At 43.6% G+C, this 17,052-nt stretch overlaps 1 pseudogene; it reads right to left on the bottom strand.

Annotated features, from left to right (window-relative positions):
- Window positions 1-1,811: 1,811 nt before the first annotated feature.
- Window positions 1,812-11,236, bottom strand: LOC120689091 (annotated as a pseudogene).
- Window positions 11,237-17,052: the final 5,816 nt, after the last annotated feature.

Raw genomic sequence — 17,052 nt, 5'->3', positions numbered from 1 at the left:
GCGTTCTAAGGCCGCGATGTGACCTTGCCAAGTAGGCTCGACATGGCGGCGCATGGGAGTGGCGACGTCGGTTTGCGGGCTACGGTGGCGGAGCGGCGTCGGGTCCCAACACATGAGGCATACAAGGGGCAGGGGAATCGTAGTGCTGCTACAGTCGGCTCATCGGCATCCAGAGACTTTGCCGGCAGCAGGAAAGCAGAGGGGATAGGCAGCGAGATCCTACCGGTGGGCCTGCGGGTGACGAGTTCGGTGCGGCAACGAGGTAAAGTAGGGAGGACATTGGTGTTGTGTCGTGCTGTGCAGCTACGTCGGCGTCGATGTGCGGACGTTGGCGCGATGGAGCTCCGGTGGCCGACGGCGTCCTCCTCCTTCCCAAGCTTCCCTTCTAGGCACCGGGTGGCCACGCCTATGGCAGAGCAGCGCTGCAGTCGGCGGGGGGCGGGGCGGGGGTGGGCTCAAGCGTGGGCAGGCTGGTGCGGGGGGTAGGGGCTGCGGCGGGCGGCCACGCCTGCGGTAGGGCGGCGCCGATCAATGCTGCTAGAAGGAAGTGGAAGAGAGACGAACCAGAAGAGCAGAGAGAGATTTCTTTATGAGAGGACAAGGCAGTGGTAGTTTAGTCACTTGAGTTGCCCTGGAAAAGAAAAAGAAAAATGTGTGAAAAGAGAGAAAATGAGAAGAAACACCTGAAATAGAACAATTCGCAGCAATGGTGTCAAATTTCGAAAGGCGTGCGAATTGAGTCCCAAATCCAGTGATGTTGCATGTTGCTGCCTAATCCAAAATATGCTTGGTGGTGTTGCGGCAGCAGATAGGGCATTAACTGATAAGTTTAATGTGCAAGTATCACATATTTGCAAAAAGCAAGAAACAAATTGGCTGCACATAATCCCTAACACCAGCTGTAATATAAGCAATTATTTTAAAGGATGGAAAGTTAGCCAAATAAAATTCAAGGCCCGGCAACCCAGCAGCTACCAACCCCACAACTCACGGGTTCTTCACATGCACGTCTGATTTTGAGCATAAATAGGTATATATTCAACCCCGGATGGGATGAGAGATTTCAGTATTTGGGTCTCAATTGGCACGTCTCACTGGATTTGTGACTCAATTCGCACGCCTTTCGGAATTTGACATCATTGCTGCGAATTGTTATATTTCAGGTGTTCCTTCCCATTTTATCTCTTTTCACTCATTTTTCTTTTTTTTCTTATCCAGGGCAACTCAAGTGACTAAAAAACCCCTGCACTTATCCTTCTCTTTTTTTCTCCTTTCTCACGGGAGAGAGGCCAGGCTTCCTCTGTCTGTCGCGACGCGAGCGCTCGCAGCAAGGAACAGCGACAGCGCTGCATGCCCTACCCTAACGCCGGCGACCGGCCGGCGCCCACCCCGCCCCACCCCGCCCCCGCTCGCACCTGTGTCCTCAGGCCACCGCCATGCGCCCCTGGCGACCGAGACCGCAGTGCCGGTGCGGTGCTGAGGCAGGGCCGGCGGTGCTCAGCTGGTCGGCCACGATGTCGCGCCTCTGCCTCCATGCCGGTGGCTCAGGAGGCGCCGGCGCGGGGGGCTGCGACTGCTGGGCGCCAGGTGGCCACACCTATGGCAGAGCAGCGCTGCAGCCGGCGGGGGGCGGGGCGGGGGTGGGCTCATGCATGGGCAGAGCCCGGGGCGGGCGCGGGGGGAGGGGGTGGGCTGCGGCGGCCGGGCATCGGGCGGCGCCGATCAATGCTGCAAGAGGGAAGAGGAAGAGAGACGAACGAGAAGAGCAGAGAGAGATTTCTGTATGTGAGGACAAGGCAGGGGTAGTTTAGTCACTTGAGTTGCCCTGGAAAAGAAAAAGAAAAAGAAAAATCAGTTAAAAGAGATAAAATAGGAAGAAACACCTAAAATAGAATAATTTGCAGCAATGGTGTCAAATTTCGAAAAACGTGCGAATTGAGTCCCAAATCCAGTGAAGGCGTGTGAATTGAGTCTCAAATATTGAAATCTGTCGGATGGGATCGGAGTAGCACTTAATGGCGTGATTAGTCATCTGTACGTGCTTCGACCAGGCTCGCTCGATGCAAATTTGTTTAATTGGTTGGCTGCACCGGTGCTAGAGCCTGGCAAGCTCGCTGGATGCAAAATGGACCTGCTGACCTAGCTCTTCCTCGTTTCTCGCTGGCCTGGCTCATGCGGTTCAAGTCTGCTCCAATTTTTACTCCTTGCGTGTTTGACAGTGATGGGTGGGTGGACCGATGCGACTGACCAAACAATTTTGTATGGTTCCATTGGGGGATGCTATCATCTTTACAATTTTAAATTTCTCGCACATATGCAAAAACTAGACTCATGACGTTGCATGGTGCCTAATTCAAAATATGCTTGATGGTGGTGCTGCGGGAGCAGACATGGTGCCTAATCCAAAATGTACTTGGTGGTCCTACGGTAACAGGTTTGATGTGCAAGCATCACATGTTAAGCAAAAAAATGAAAAAAAAATTGGCCGCAGACACAACCTGACACACCACCAGTAATATAAGCATTTAAGCCTTGTTTAGATCCAAAACATAAAATATAAAATTTTTGTAAATCGCTTGAATGGTGTACTAAATGTAATAAAAAATAAACCGCATTACACAAATGGACTGTAAATCACGAGACGAATCTAATGAGCCTAATTGTGACGCGATCAGACACTAAATTGTTACATTAATGATACAGTAAATATGCTATAATAATGGATTAATTATACTCATTAGATTCGTCTCGTAGTTTACAGACGAGATATGTAATTAGTTTTGTGAATAGTCTATATTTAATACTTCAAATATTGAAGATTCATTTCAAAAAACACAAAAATACAAAATGCAAAATGATCTAAACACACCCTTATTTCAATGGATGGCACCAACTCATCAAAGTTGGCAAAATAAAATTCAAGGCCCGGCTACCAGGAGCTACCTACCCCATACATCGGACCAGCCTCTCTGCAGTGCACGGGGGCTCGTCCCACTAGCATGTAGCAACAGGGATGAGTCCTCCTACGGTACAGTAAAGGAATCGGTTCACACAAATCACACGATCTTCATATGCACGTCTGTTTTTGAGCATCAAATATGCATTTATTGAACTCTGGATGGAGTCGGAGTAGCACTTAATGACGTGATTAGTTAGGCCACACTACTACAAAAATGTTGATTTGTCCCGGTTGGGAAACCCCTGTTGTCCCGGTTTTCCAACCGGGAACGCCAGTCCGGGACAAAAGGGGGTGCCCTTTTGTCCCGGGTCTGGCAACGCGGACAAAAGAGGACCTTTTGTCCCGGTTAGTAACACCAACCGGGACAAAAAGGTGCGCCAGCCACGTGGGCGCTGGCAGCACCTTTTGTCCCGGTTGGTGTTACCAACCGGGACAAAAGGTCCCTTTTTTCATGTTTTTCTTTTCTCAATTCTTTTTCTATTTCAATTATACTTTTGCATTTCAATTAAACTTATGTATTAGAATTCAGTGTGTATGATCTCCACTAATATATACATATATATATAGTTACTTATATAATATTTGTCCTAGATAGTTTTCATATATAAATTAATTCACTTATATATATATGTATACACATATCTATACATGTGAATTCCTTTACATATGAAAATGTCTAGGACCAATATTATATAAAATGTCTAGGACTTATATATGAAAATGTCCCGTTCCTCGCTTGGATTGGAAACTTTCCAGAGCCTGAAGCTGATCGGGATGTGGTCTCTGACAATACATCCGGATTGTCTTATGAATTTTTTGGCGGCAGCTTCTGGAGCGATCGGTTCGCCATCTGGATCAACTTCCGTTATAATGAACCGCCCTTCCAGTTTTTTTGTTGGGCCTCGCTTCGTCTTTTTCTGCTGCGACGATGATCCAGACGGCTATAAAAAACATTCATAGTATTCATATAGATTCAGATGAAAATATGATTGTCACTACAAATAAGTATAGTTGTGATATGTACAGTAGCACTTTGTTCAGCAGCAGCGTCATCCTGAATAGATGGTGCCTCAATTCCATCACCGGACATATTCAAATATATGTCGGTATTGCTACCATCATCAGCTTGTTCAGCGACATTTCCTTGACCTTCGCCAATCATATTCAACAGGAATTGTTCGTCTTCCGCGTCTGTGTGTCGCGGGTCCATCGTAACTAAAATATGAATACAAATAAAACCTTTAAAAAATTCAAGAAATATAAAAGAAATATTCTATCGATAATTTCACTAAGTACCGATCGATGGACGAGGTCGAGTAATATTCTCTAAGTAATTCAAGAAATAAACTTGAAATCATCTATATATGAAATATTCTAGACGGTTTTTTCACTAAGTAACGATCGATGGATGAAGTCAAGAAATATTCTCTAAGTAATTCAAGAAATATACATGAAATATTTAAAAGAAATTTAAACTCACTTTGCACATACATACATACATGCATACACAGTCATACATTTAAAAATTTGTAAATATACCTTTATTTACACAAAAATTATGATTTCACTCTAAACAACAAATTATGATTTCACTCTAGTTGTTTATAGGCTCCGGTAAAAATTATGCGCACATACGGCGAGGGCGCGCACAGGCGAAGGCGGGGCGAGCCGGAGGACGCGGGGCTCTGGACGTGAGGTTGGCGGCGCTCGGGGACGTTGGGCTCGCGCGGCGGGGTCCGGGCCGGGATGGCGGACGTTAGGAGTTCTCTGCAAATTTTTGCAGGGGTAAAGAGGTCATTTCGCTCTCATGGATATTTTTCCTCCATAGATCTTACTCTAACAAATCTAAAAAAATTTATTTCATATTTTTCCCATTTTCCTTTGATTTTATACGGATTTTACAAGCTTCAGTCGAAATCAATCAACAAATAAAGAAAAATCCCCCTACTCCCTCCACTGACCAGCGGGCCCCGCTGGTCAGTGGGAGGGGCGTCTTCCCCGCCCAGCCACGCACACCGCAGCGGCGGTGGCGCGCCAGGCGCAGGGGAGAAGGGACCCGCGGCGGCGGCTGGCCGCCGGCGGTCCGCGCGGCGGCTGGTTGGCGGCGGCCCGGCGAGGCCCGCGCACGCGTGCCGAGGCGGCGGGGTGGACGGCGACAGCTGTCCCGGTGGCGGTGGGGCCAGGCGGAGGCGGCGCGAAGCGGTGCGAGCACCAGTACGGGCGTGCAGCTCCGGTGCTCACGCTAGCGTGGCGGGGGGCGGCGCGAGCAGGACGCGCAGCGTGCGGCGGCGAACAGCTCGGCCGGCCGCGGCTTACCGGTGAGTGGCCTGGCGGGGTCGTCGTCCAAGTCGGCCGGGGCGTGGGGGCGGCGGAGCTCGGGCGGCGCTCGGGGACGGCGGCAGAGCAGGGGGCGCGATGGGCGAGACGACGGCGGCGCGGCGTAGATCAGGACGACGGCGGCGAGGAGGATCGATGGCGCAGAGAAGGCTAAGTGTTGGAAAAGGGGGAGAGGGGAAGAAATATATGGGGTGGGGGGGCTTTTGTCCCGGGTGGAGCCACGACCCGGGACAAAAGGCCCTTTTGTCCCGGGTGGTGGCTTCACCCGGGACAAAAGGGGGGTCTTTTGTCCCGGGTGGAGCCACCACCCGGGACAAAAGGGCCTTTTGTCCCGGGTCGTGGCTCCACCTGGGACAAAAGGTATTTTTGACGGGCCGGGAAAAATCCCAGCCCGCGGCCCACCTTTAGTCCCGGGTGGATCTACCACCCGGGACAAAAGAGGCCCGTTTTCCCTCGTTCCCGCCTAATCTTATGTTTGTTTTTGTTTCTTTTTACTTCTCTTTTAAAATTGGCTTTCATTTGCTAATTCAGTTAATAAAATTATGATTCCAAAAATTATGGAACAAAATTTCTTATCTCTATATAAACCTGAGCGACATCCTGGGCTAGGACAAATGGCTCGTCTCTATACCCAAGATTGTGGAGATCAACTATTGTCATCCGTCCTTGCGTTGGAACGCAGAATGTTCTCACGGATTTCTTGCTGGCGCAGAAGAAGATGGCGGAGCTGAAACCTCCGAGTTTGGTGGTGACGAACCGTAACGCCGCAATAAATCATCAAGATCAAACAGAGGTTCCTCGCCCCTTGCTATGCATTCTCTATATTCTTTTTCCAAATAACGGAGCGCTGCCCTATGAAAAGTACTAGGTTTTTTGGACCGACGACCTACTCGAGTTGTGCCCTTCTCTCCAGAAGGACAACGATCACCCCCACCGGTGCCACTCTCTCCAGCTGCTGAAGCCATATTTTACTGAAAAATACCTTTATTTTCCACAAAATTATAAATTCTTACCATTACAATGCAAAAATTATTTACTATTACAATTACAATGATTAATAACTCTTGCAAATAACAATGAAATCATATAAAAAAGACGAAATGTATCATTAATCCTCAAGAAATCTCTAATTAATTGAAAGAATTCTCTATATCTTCTAATTACTTTGACACCCTTCAGTTCCAGGAGTACACTCTTTTCAATATCCAGAAACCCTCTAGAAGAAAAATAAACCTTTATTTCTGAAAATGTATATGTCAGTAACCTCAACCCTGCGGTGATGACACTGCCTTTCGGGGGGACACGGTGCGGTACAAGGATGTCACCAATCGGCCAGTCGCAGCACTAACATTTACGATTAATAGGCACATCACTTGGCACAGGCAGCATGCTCGTTGATATGCTCTCAGTACAACAACGGCCATGCTGACTGCGTCAAATACTGTCTTCTTATCAATCGGAAGTGCTGGTGATGCGACCAACCGATTCGCGACGTGCTTATAGCGCATCGTGTATTCCCGAAAGGTAGTGCCATCACCGTTGGATGGAGATTAACGACGTATACTTGTTTCGAAATAAAGATTTTTTTAGCTTCTAGATGGTTTCAATGTGAGCCTGAATAATTACATCACTAGAGTATTAGAATAATCCATTCATAATACAAAAAATTCTAATATACTCATTTCATTAATTCATTCATGAATACAAAAATCAACTATCCACAATATGGTCATGTATACAAGTACATCACATGAAGTGTCTACACTCATTCTAAAAATTTCTACTATCCACATCCTCATCTAAATCTAAAAGAAAATCACACCCTACATATGCAAATCTAGCTAAATGTCTAAGAAATGAGCTAGCTACACATTTTCTCTATTTCTAAAGCATGAAATGAGCTATACAAGCCAAGGAAGAAGAGAAAAACAAGCCCCAAACCTTTAGCGCCGATGGATGGACGGGGAATCAAAGATCTTCACAAATGTGGTGAAGAAATGAGCAAGAACTCCTCTCTCCCGAGCCGAGAACAGCAAGAAACAAGTGAGCTGAATGGCTCGGGCGGAGGGATAGGGAAGGGGATAAGGGGGGCCAAGGCTTTTTGTCCCGGTTGGAGACACCAACCGGGACAAAATGGGGGCCTTTTGTCCCGGTTGGTGGTTCCAACCGGGACAAAAGGGTACGCGGGCCTTTTGTCCCGGTTGGAGACACCAACCGGGACAAAAGGCCCCTGTCCCCCCGCTGGCCCGGCTGGCCGTTGGACCCGGGACAAAAGCCACCTATTGTCCCAGGCCCAAAGGCTGCTGGGACAAATGGCCTGGAACAAAGGCCTATTCTGTAGTAGTGACAATCTCAGTGGGAGTGTTATAGGAGTGTCATAGACATTAAATTTGCTAACATGTACCAATAGTACGAGAAGAGAGGAGAGATAAATATCATGAAATATGAGAAGAGTGTCATCACCATAACACTCCACTGGTACAGTTCTCAAATTTTCAGTCTTGGTAACTGTGTCGATGACATTTCCATTAATACTAGCCTTAGCTCTACGTGCTCGCTCGGTTCAAAGTTCATTTATTTGGTTGGCTAAAGTGCTAAACCGGTGTTAGAGCCAGGTCAGCTCGCTGGATACAAAATGCACCTGGCTCTTCCTCGTTTCTCGCCGGCCTAACTCACGCGGAGCAAGTCTGCTCCAATTTTCGCTCTGTGAGTGCTTGATAGCGATGGGTGGAATGTCTGATATGACCGATCAAACAATTTTGTACGGTTCCATCCGGGATGCTATATTTTAAATTTCTCACACATGCGAAACTAGAATTATGACATTATGTTGCCTAATCCAAAATATGTGTGATGGTGCTGGTAGCAGGCATGGTGCCTAATCCAAAATATGCTTGGTGGTGTGCAAGCATCACATGTTAAGCACAAAAAAGTGAAAAAAAATTGGTCGAAGATACACCCTAACACACCCACAGTAATATAAGCAAACTTACTATTACTAATTGAAGCCTCCACGTGAAGACACATAAAATTCTAAATAGTTACTCTAAAAAATAGAGAAGTCCTAGAAATTCTCATAAAAATTAGGAATATCTTACCATCCATCAGACTACTCTAATCATAATAGTCATTGGATCTGTTATTTTTTCTAATTAATTACTCATCTATGCCATTATAAAAATAGACTAAAGTAACCCCTAAAAATATATCTAAATTGCCTATCTCTGTCACTATAAAAGAATTTAAAGTAACCCCTTCGTGTAAATTACCCACCTATGCCATTAAAACAATAATACAAAACGGCCCTTGAATTATTATATAAATTATCCAATTATGTCATTATTAAAAGTTAAAGTAACTCCTAAATCTGAATCTAAATTATACAACTATTATAAAATATTAAATTATATCGACATTAAGTTCTAAATTACTATTTTTAATATTATTAAATTATTATGTTACTACCCATGATAAGTTTTACTGTGTATTCATGTATGATGAAAGAGATAACAACACTAATATATATATATATATATATATATATATATATATATATATATATATATATATATATATATATATATATATATATCAAACACATATGGAGGTGTGGTGCAAAATGAAATCTATAACAAATATATATTTTATAGCATGTGTTAGAATATTCAATAGATGAGAGTGCGTGAGTTAGATAATTATAATTATTAGTTGTATACTTTAGTTTTAAAATAACTCTAATTAGCTCGTGCGGACGCACAGATTCATAGGCTAGTTATTTTAATAAATGACACCAACTCACCAAAGTTGCCAATCAAGGGCCGGCTACTAGGAGCTATACCTACCACATATATCGGACAAGCCTCCTCCACAGTGCAGGGGGACTTGTCCCACTGACATGTGGTAAGGCCAGTCCCAGTGCAGAGTTTCATACTGCGGTTTCCAAGGATGCCACATCATCTCACGAGAATGAGTTTCATACTGCGGTTTCCAAGGATGCCACATCATCTCAGGAGAATGAAAATGGGACTCCCAGTGCATAATTTCATTTCACAGTTTCTTAAACTATCCATAACATTTACTGCTAGCATAATATGGTGATCTAGTGCTTCCGCAATTGTGTGGCCACATGTATTTGTGAAATGGATACACGAATGTGAAATATGGTCAACCAAGCCCACGACAGCATAGATGTAAAATATATTATATATATATGATATCACAGACTCTGTTTCGACGGGCATAGATATATAAAATATATTACATATATGATATCACAGACTCAAGATATGTTTCGACTGGCCCTCGACCTTTACCAAATATGCTCAACCAAGTCCTTCATAAGTTGTTTATGAGTTGGAATATCTCGAATATCAGCATCCTTCTCTCACTCTTTCAAATGTGATGTAATCTTCTAGGGAGAATTCTGGTGCTTCAACGGTCATCGTACTTGGAGGCTCATTCAAATCAAGATTCTCTTCAATGTCCTCTGGTTTTAAGGATGGCAACGGGTTGGGTTCGGATCGGGTGGAGTCTCCGTGCACCCAAAACCGAAACCCGAAATCGAAACCCGAACTCGAAATCGATTCGGGTGGAAAACCCGAACTCGAAATCGATTCGGGTGGAAATCTATCACCAAAATCAAACCCGCGGATATCCGAAACCCGAATGGATACTCTAACCCCGCGGATAAATATACACATATTCACATGTATAAACAAGAGGCAACAAATAATAAATATTTTCATGAGTCAACTTTCAATAAATTTAATAGTCTAAGTAAACAAGTTATCATTAACATATTATAAAACATGAGTTTTAATTCCAAATAATTTATTTTAGATATCCACGGGTGGAAACCAAAACCCGAAACCGAACCCGAAACCAAACCCAAACCCGAATCTGAAAACCGTGGGCGAAAAACCAACACCAAACCCGAAACACGAAAAACCGAAACCCGCGGATACCCGCACCGAACCCGATCCGCTACCATCTCTATCTGGTTTTTCATCTTCAACGATCATATTGTGAAGTATGATGCAAGCTAGGACAACTTTCTCAAGATGTCCCCAATCATATAAACGAGCTGGCCGCTTCAATATGCAAAATCGGCGGCGCAAGACACCAAATGCTCGTTCAATATCCTTTCTCTTCGATTCTTGCTATTGTGCAAATAACTTGTAATTCTCGGTGATGGGTAGTGATATCGTCTTCACAAATACAGCCCATTCTGGGTAAATTCCATCTGCAAGATAAGAACCTCTGTTGTACTGATTCCCATTGACCATGTATTGCACCCGAGGAGCTTGACCTTTTAATTCTTTCATAAATAGGGTTGATTGGTTAAGAACATTGATATCATTATTAGAACCAGCAACTCCAAAGAATGCATGCCAAATCCAAAGGTCATGAGAGGCCACGGCCTCAAGTATTATGGTTGGGACTTTTTGATCACCACGAGTGAATTGGCCCTTCCATGCTACTGGACATCGCTCCCAGTGCCAGTGCATACAGTCAATGCTCCCGAACATGCCAGGAAAACCTCGACTCTCACCAATCTTGAGCAAACGCTCAGCATCTTCTACAATAGGGCATCTCAAATAGAATTCACCAAAAACTGCAATAACACCTTCGACAAACATCTTCATTGCCTCTAATCCAGTACTTTCACCAATCTTTAGATGTTCATCTAGATTATCTGCGGCACTGCCATTAGCTAATTGACGAATAGCCGCTGTACATTTCTGCAATGGTGTTAGACCTTGACGATGAAGAGCATCCAACTGTGTAGTGAAATAATTGGATCATTTGCTTAGCTCAGAAACGATGCGTAGAAACAGTGGCCTTGACATAGGAAATCTCCGACGGAAAATATTGGCAGGATACAATGGATTATCTGAGAAATAGTCATCTACTAGAAGTTGATGATACTGCTCCCTTGGCCTTTTGGCATACTTCCTCGGACAACTTCGAGGATCATATGCCACTTCTTGGAGAGCTTTGATGCTACGCTTCAGAATTTTGGTTGCTTCATTGACGACGTCATTTATAATTTCCTCCTCGGCTAGGAAGTCATCAAAGGAGAAATCATGGAGGTCGGTGGTGTTGCTCGGTGTTGCTTGGTGTTGTAACAAATTAACATAGCGACCCCTAAAATGTACATAAACAATTTGTTCAGATTCAGATTGTTGGCAGAAATTTGCAGTGGTACCCTAAAATAACATAGTCTAAAATCATGAAAAGTACAGACATGACTGTTCTTACTACCACAAATTTCAGGAAAGACATGAACACATTTAGTAACATTTGCTACATAAGATTTGACCATAAGTAACAAAGCAATTGAAGAACTTTTAGATCTGTGAAATTGAAGAACCAACAATCAATTTCTACTGCAAAAATCAAAGAACAGGAGACATACCAGGGAGCCACCGGCGGCGGCGGCGGCGCCGCAGCAGGAGCCACCGGCGACGGCGGCGGCGGCGCCGCAGCAGGAGCCACCGGCGACGGCGGCGGCGCCGCAGCAGGAGCCACCGGCGACGGCGGCGGCGCCGCAGTAGGTGCCACCGGTGCTGGCGTCGCAGCCGGAGCCATCGGCATCTTGCTGCTCTGTCAGCAATCGGCCCGAGCGCGGGGTCGGCAGCGCGAGCGCGGGAGCGGAGGGAGAGGCGAGCGGGAGCAGAGGGCGAGGGGGCGAGCGCGGGAGCGGGCACGCGAGCGCGGGGGCAGGAGCACGACCGCGGGAGTGGGCGCGGGGGGTGGGGGTGGCGGGAGTGCAACCACGGGAGCAAAGGGAGAGGAGGCGCGCGTGGGGAGCTCCGCCGCCGCCAAGGAAATCGCCACATCTGGATCTGAGGAAGAAATGAAAGTCGCCCAGTGGGGGTTTCATCCCGTTTCCTAGCCTAGGTAACGGTGCGGGACTCGTTTCGTCTGGATGAAATGAGGATGTTCTCTTTCTTCATCAATTCGCTGCCATGTCACCCCGTTTGCTGACGTGTCATCCAATTCACTGTGCATGAAACACGGGTGAAATCAGCACTGGGACTGGCCTAAGTGGGATGAGTCTCTCTACGGTACTGTAGAGGAACTGGTTCCCACAAATCACAGGTTCTTCATATTCACGTCGGGTTTTGAGTAGCACTTAATGGCCTGATTAGTCAGTGGTACGTGCTTCGACCAGGCTCGATCAATGCAAATTTGTGTAATTGGTTGGCTGCACCAGTGCTAGAGCCTGACCGGCTTGCTGGATGCGAAATGGACCCACCGACCTGGCTGTTCCTCATTTCTGGCCAGCCTGGCTCATGCGGTGCAAGTCTGCTCCAATTTTCGCTCTGTGCGTACTGTTGTAAATGAGAACTAATGTGAACACAAAACCAGTGTGAATATGATCTGGGCTAAATTAGAGCCCACAATTGTTGACTTGCCATGATTGGGGGCAAGATCAACCTAGAAACAACTAGGTGTTGTCCCCCCTGTGTGCAGTGCTATAAAAGAAAGGGTAAAGCCCCTGAAGGGTTAAGTTTTGCACTCTTGAGCCTCTGCCCTAGCTAATCCAATCAAGCAAGCATTGCCAACACACGGGAAGGGCTCACCTTCATCTAAATCCAAGACCAGAGCAAGAACTAAAGGTATGTGACAATTCCCAGCAAAATTTATGTGGTCCTATCTTGGGCTAGATGATCCTGCACATCTAACAATGGCACCAGAGCCACCTAGCTCTAAGATTGAACCCTCTAAAGTTTCAATTTCATAATGAGATGCTCATGGTTAGCTTCTGTTCATGATGAATCAAGTGTTCATGCTCTAAGTACTTCGCTGTATAATCAAATCATGTTTGTTCTATGCTTATACCTAAGGTGTTCATCATGTTCATGCAAGAATAGTCTCTGTTAGCCCAAAAGTGTTTAAGTTCATGCCCAAATTAAATTAACCTACCGCATCAGTGAGCATAAGAAGCTAGGGTTTCACTGTTAAGCAAGAAGGAAGAGGGAAAAAAGTCAAATCAAATCAAAACCCTATGTTTTCCCCAAATCCGAAACCCTAGAGCAACAAAATCCCCAATCTTATGAAACCCTAACCCTAAAATCAAGGAAAATAAGGGGCACGGTGGGCCTACCTGAGGGCCACGGTGGCCGGCACCGGCCACCGTGTCGCCATGGTCGCCGCCATGGCCGTCGCTAACGGTGAGCGCGCACCCGGGACTTGGTCCCGAGCAGCCTCGCGAGCCCCGCACCGGTCAGTGCCAACCCCTCGCGCGCTCCATGAAGCCGAGGTGGCCGGCCGCTCGCCGGATCTGAAGACCGCCGCCATCGCCGCTGTAGATCGGGGGCGCGGTCGGCGGATGCCTTTGGGCACAGACGAGCGGTGCTCGACAGAGCTGCGCGCCGGCCACGGCCGCACGCACCTCTGGCAAGTAGGGCTCGGCGGTGCCTCCACCCCCTCCGGCACGCACCGCTCCGTCGATGCCGTCGGCGTCTCGCTCACCCGGAGCCGCCGTCGGGTGAGAAGACAGAGAAGGGGAGGGAGCAAATGAGTTAAGGTTTAAGGGGGGGCACGGCCGAGCGGCGGTTTTGTGCCAGCGCGGGCGCCGCGGCGTCCGTCGGATTTGATCCGACGGCTCGCGCGCGTCGGCCCCCGCTCGGGCCGTGGCAGGCCGGCGGGGAGGCCGGTTTGCCGGCCCAGGCCCAGGTTTTTGGGCCTGGAGCCCAAGTGAAGAGGCGGTTCTGCTAAACGGGCCAGGCCGGAATCGGCCCAGCTCGGAAAAATGAAGATGGGCCAAAATTCCATTAATATTTTTCCTGAAAATAAGAAATAGATATTGGGCTACATAGTGATGGGCTAAAAGAGCTTTTGGGCTAGAATAATACTAAAATTTAGGTTATAAACATTGTTTTATCATTAAGTATTATGATTATGATTGTTATTTTATGTTTAAAGTCAATAAGACCTTTTGTCATGCCTTAGCAAATAATGATAAGAATGACAAATGCACTTATTATGTGATGAAATTACCTTACATTCTTTGCTTTATGGAATTGATTATTATGCTTTTGCCCAACATTCATGTGATAATTAAGTTTTGCTTTCACTAAGTATTATTTTATTAAATTACTTTAATAAAGTTATGAGTCCTTTGCCCACTAAGAATATTATGGTCATAGACTAATATAATTCATGTTTTGAGATCAAATATTATTTTGGGGAATAAAATTAAGTTTTGAGCCATTCATGCTTATTCTCCGTAATAAGAAATCATGTTTCTTTTATTTATAAAAAATAACCCAAAATAAAGTAATTAATGTTTGTTGCCCAAAATGATGTATTATTTGAATAATGCCTTTTATGATAAATGAGTATGTTAAATTTAATGTTAATAATTGATTTATTCCTAAGAAAAATAAGTGGCCTCTTATGATTAATCATATGTCAAGATTATGATCAAATCAATAGAAAATTTAGTTCTGAACTAAAGTATTGGGCTTAAGTATACCTAATGTTAACTTTTCATGGCCACCAAAGTTGTGTATAATGGAGTGTCATAATTTAATGCCCATTAATAATGGATTCATGTCCTTAAGCCATGCATATTTAATTAGGTTATTTTCATTAAACATGTCTCAAATTATATAAAGGTGGTTTGTATTTAGTTCACAAAATTTTATTGTTCTTTTCCATTTCTGGCCAAAGTTGATATGGACTAGATCAATAAAAGAAATACATAGAGACATGTAATTTTAATTAAGTATGGCTTATATTAGTCATTCTGGCCAAAGCTGATTGATGAATATCTGACCATAAAATTTTGCTGCTCTTGTCCATTTCTGGCCAAAGTTGATGTGGACCAGATCAGTAAAAGAAGATTAAAGTCAAATAACGTGTGACTTGTATTTGTTACTCTGGCTAAAGCTGATTAATGAATACTTGTTCATAGAATTTTATTGTTCCTATCTACTTCTGGCCAAAGCTGATGTGGATTGGATCAATAAAAGAAGTTAATGATCTGGGAAAATCTTAATGCATGAATGGCTTTTGGATTTATTTCTTATACAAGGCCACAAAATGATTGATGTATTATTGGGGAATTATGCTAAAAGCAAAAGGTTTAAGTAACCATAAGTGAATATTAGCAACAAATGTTTATGTTTCCGCAAATAAATGCCTCTGATTAAAGTGTTCTTGAGACTTGATGAGTTTTATGATTATATATGTAACTTATGACTATATTATGACCAAAGCTGTTTATAGCCATGTGTCATTATTTAATTCCCAGATCAATTAAGTTTTCAAGTCTCAAGCATGATCAAAGTTGATTATATTGATATAACATTCCCTGAGTATTAATATTTGCATAAGAAATTTTATGCCTATAATAATAAGATGAAAAATTATTAATGTTTTTATGTTAAGCTCTACTTTGTTTCTGTCCAAAGATGATGCAAAGAAGAATAATTAAAGTCTCATAAATAATTATCAAATAAAGTATCCCTATTAATGATGTTTTTAATTTAGCCATAATTTTTTGGCTGTTTTGAGTACCCTCAATAAGAAATAGGCTAAGTGCATAAGAATACATTGTTCATGAGGTCATCAATTATGATTGCGTGGACAAAGGCAATAAGCTCCTATAAGAGAAGTTTTAATAATTAAGATATTGAACAACAATCAATATCTAATGGGTGCAATCTAAAGATATATATATATCTTATGATCATTGCCAGTAAGGATCTGGGGGAGTAAATCCCTTGTTACAATTATTTTGTAATTTCTCTAGCAATAATGGAGAAGTAATTCTCAAAGCCTAAAGATCATAAGAATAAAGCTAAGATATAAAGGGTCATTGGAACCTTTTGAGTTCATTTTATCATGTTGCCAATCATAAAGCATTATGGTTGAAGCTCAAACAAATTTATGCTCATAAGACATTATGGGTATGATGATATTATGGCCTCATGAATATGAAAGTTTAAGATAAAGCCCTCAAGTGTTAAAAGTGGATCGGAGGTTACTGTTAGGCTATTGGAAATATTTTCCATTAGCATAAAGTTCATCGAAATATGAAAGTTTATCGAAATATGACTCCATCGCTTAGTCCATATTTCGAGGGGGAGAGTTGAACTTCCCACTAAGAATAAAATAAGGAAATACTTTATTAGATATGTCTATATTTCATTTCTTTAAGTAATTCCTTTACGTAATTATGTTGTGGAGAATTATATTATGAAAGATATTAAAATTAAGACACTTATGTGTATGTGAGGATTTTGTATTTATTAGTATCTTGGTTTTATTACTTAGCTTCCATTATGTTTAGGAGTATTATTGTCTCACTGAATTAAGTTTTTGATAGTAACAAAAGGATTAGAAGCTTTAAGGCAAGGATGATTAAGAATTATTAGTTTCATTTTTATGCTAATCTTAGTTATGCCTTGTTTTAATACTTCTGCATCTTTTAATGGTAAACCTCACATAATTTCCTCCTAACTAAGATATAAGTTTTAAGAATCTTTTCCATCTCATGGAATGGAAGTTTGTAAGTCTCTAATAGTTATGTTAATTTTCTTCTAATGGAGACAATGCCTAAATATTACTATGAAATGGAATAATGAAAGATACAATTTTATGTTCATTAGATAAGGTTCATGTAAAATAAGGAATTGATTATTATGATAAAATATATTAAAGAAAAGAAATGCTTATTATTGCACATTACTTTGAGGGTATAAGCATTTAGAATGATGAAATAAAGTTCAATAAGAAAT

The sequence above is a fragment of the Panicum virgatum genome, chromosome 9N (genome assembly GCF_016808335.1).
Source record: "Panicum virgatum strain AP13 chromosome 9N, P.virgatum_v5, whole genome shotgun sequence".
Taxonomy (NCBI): domain Eukaryota; kingdom Viridiplantae; phylum Streptophyta; class Magnoliopsida; order Poales; family Poaceae; genus Panicum; species Panicum virgatum.
Note: the sequence above shows the minus strand (reverse complement) of the source record. Positions and strands in the feature narration are given on the sequence as shown.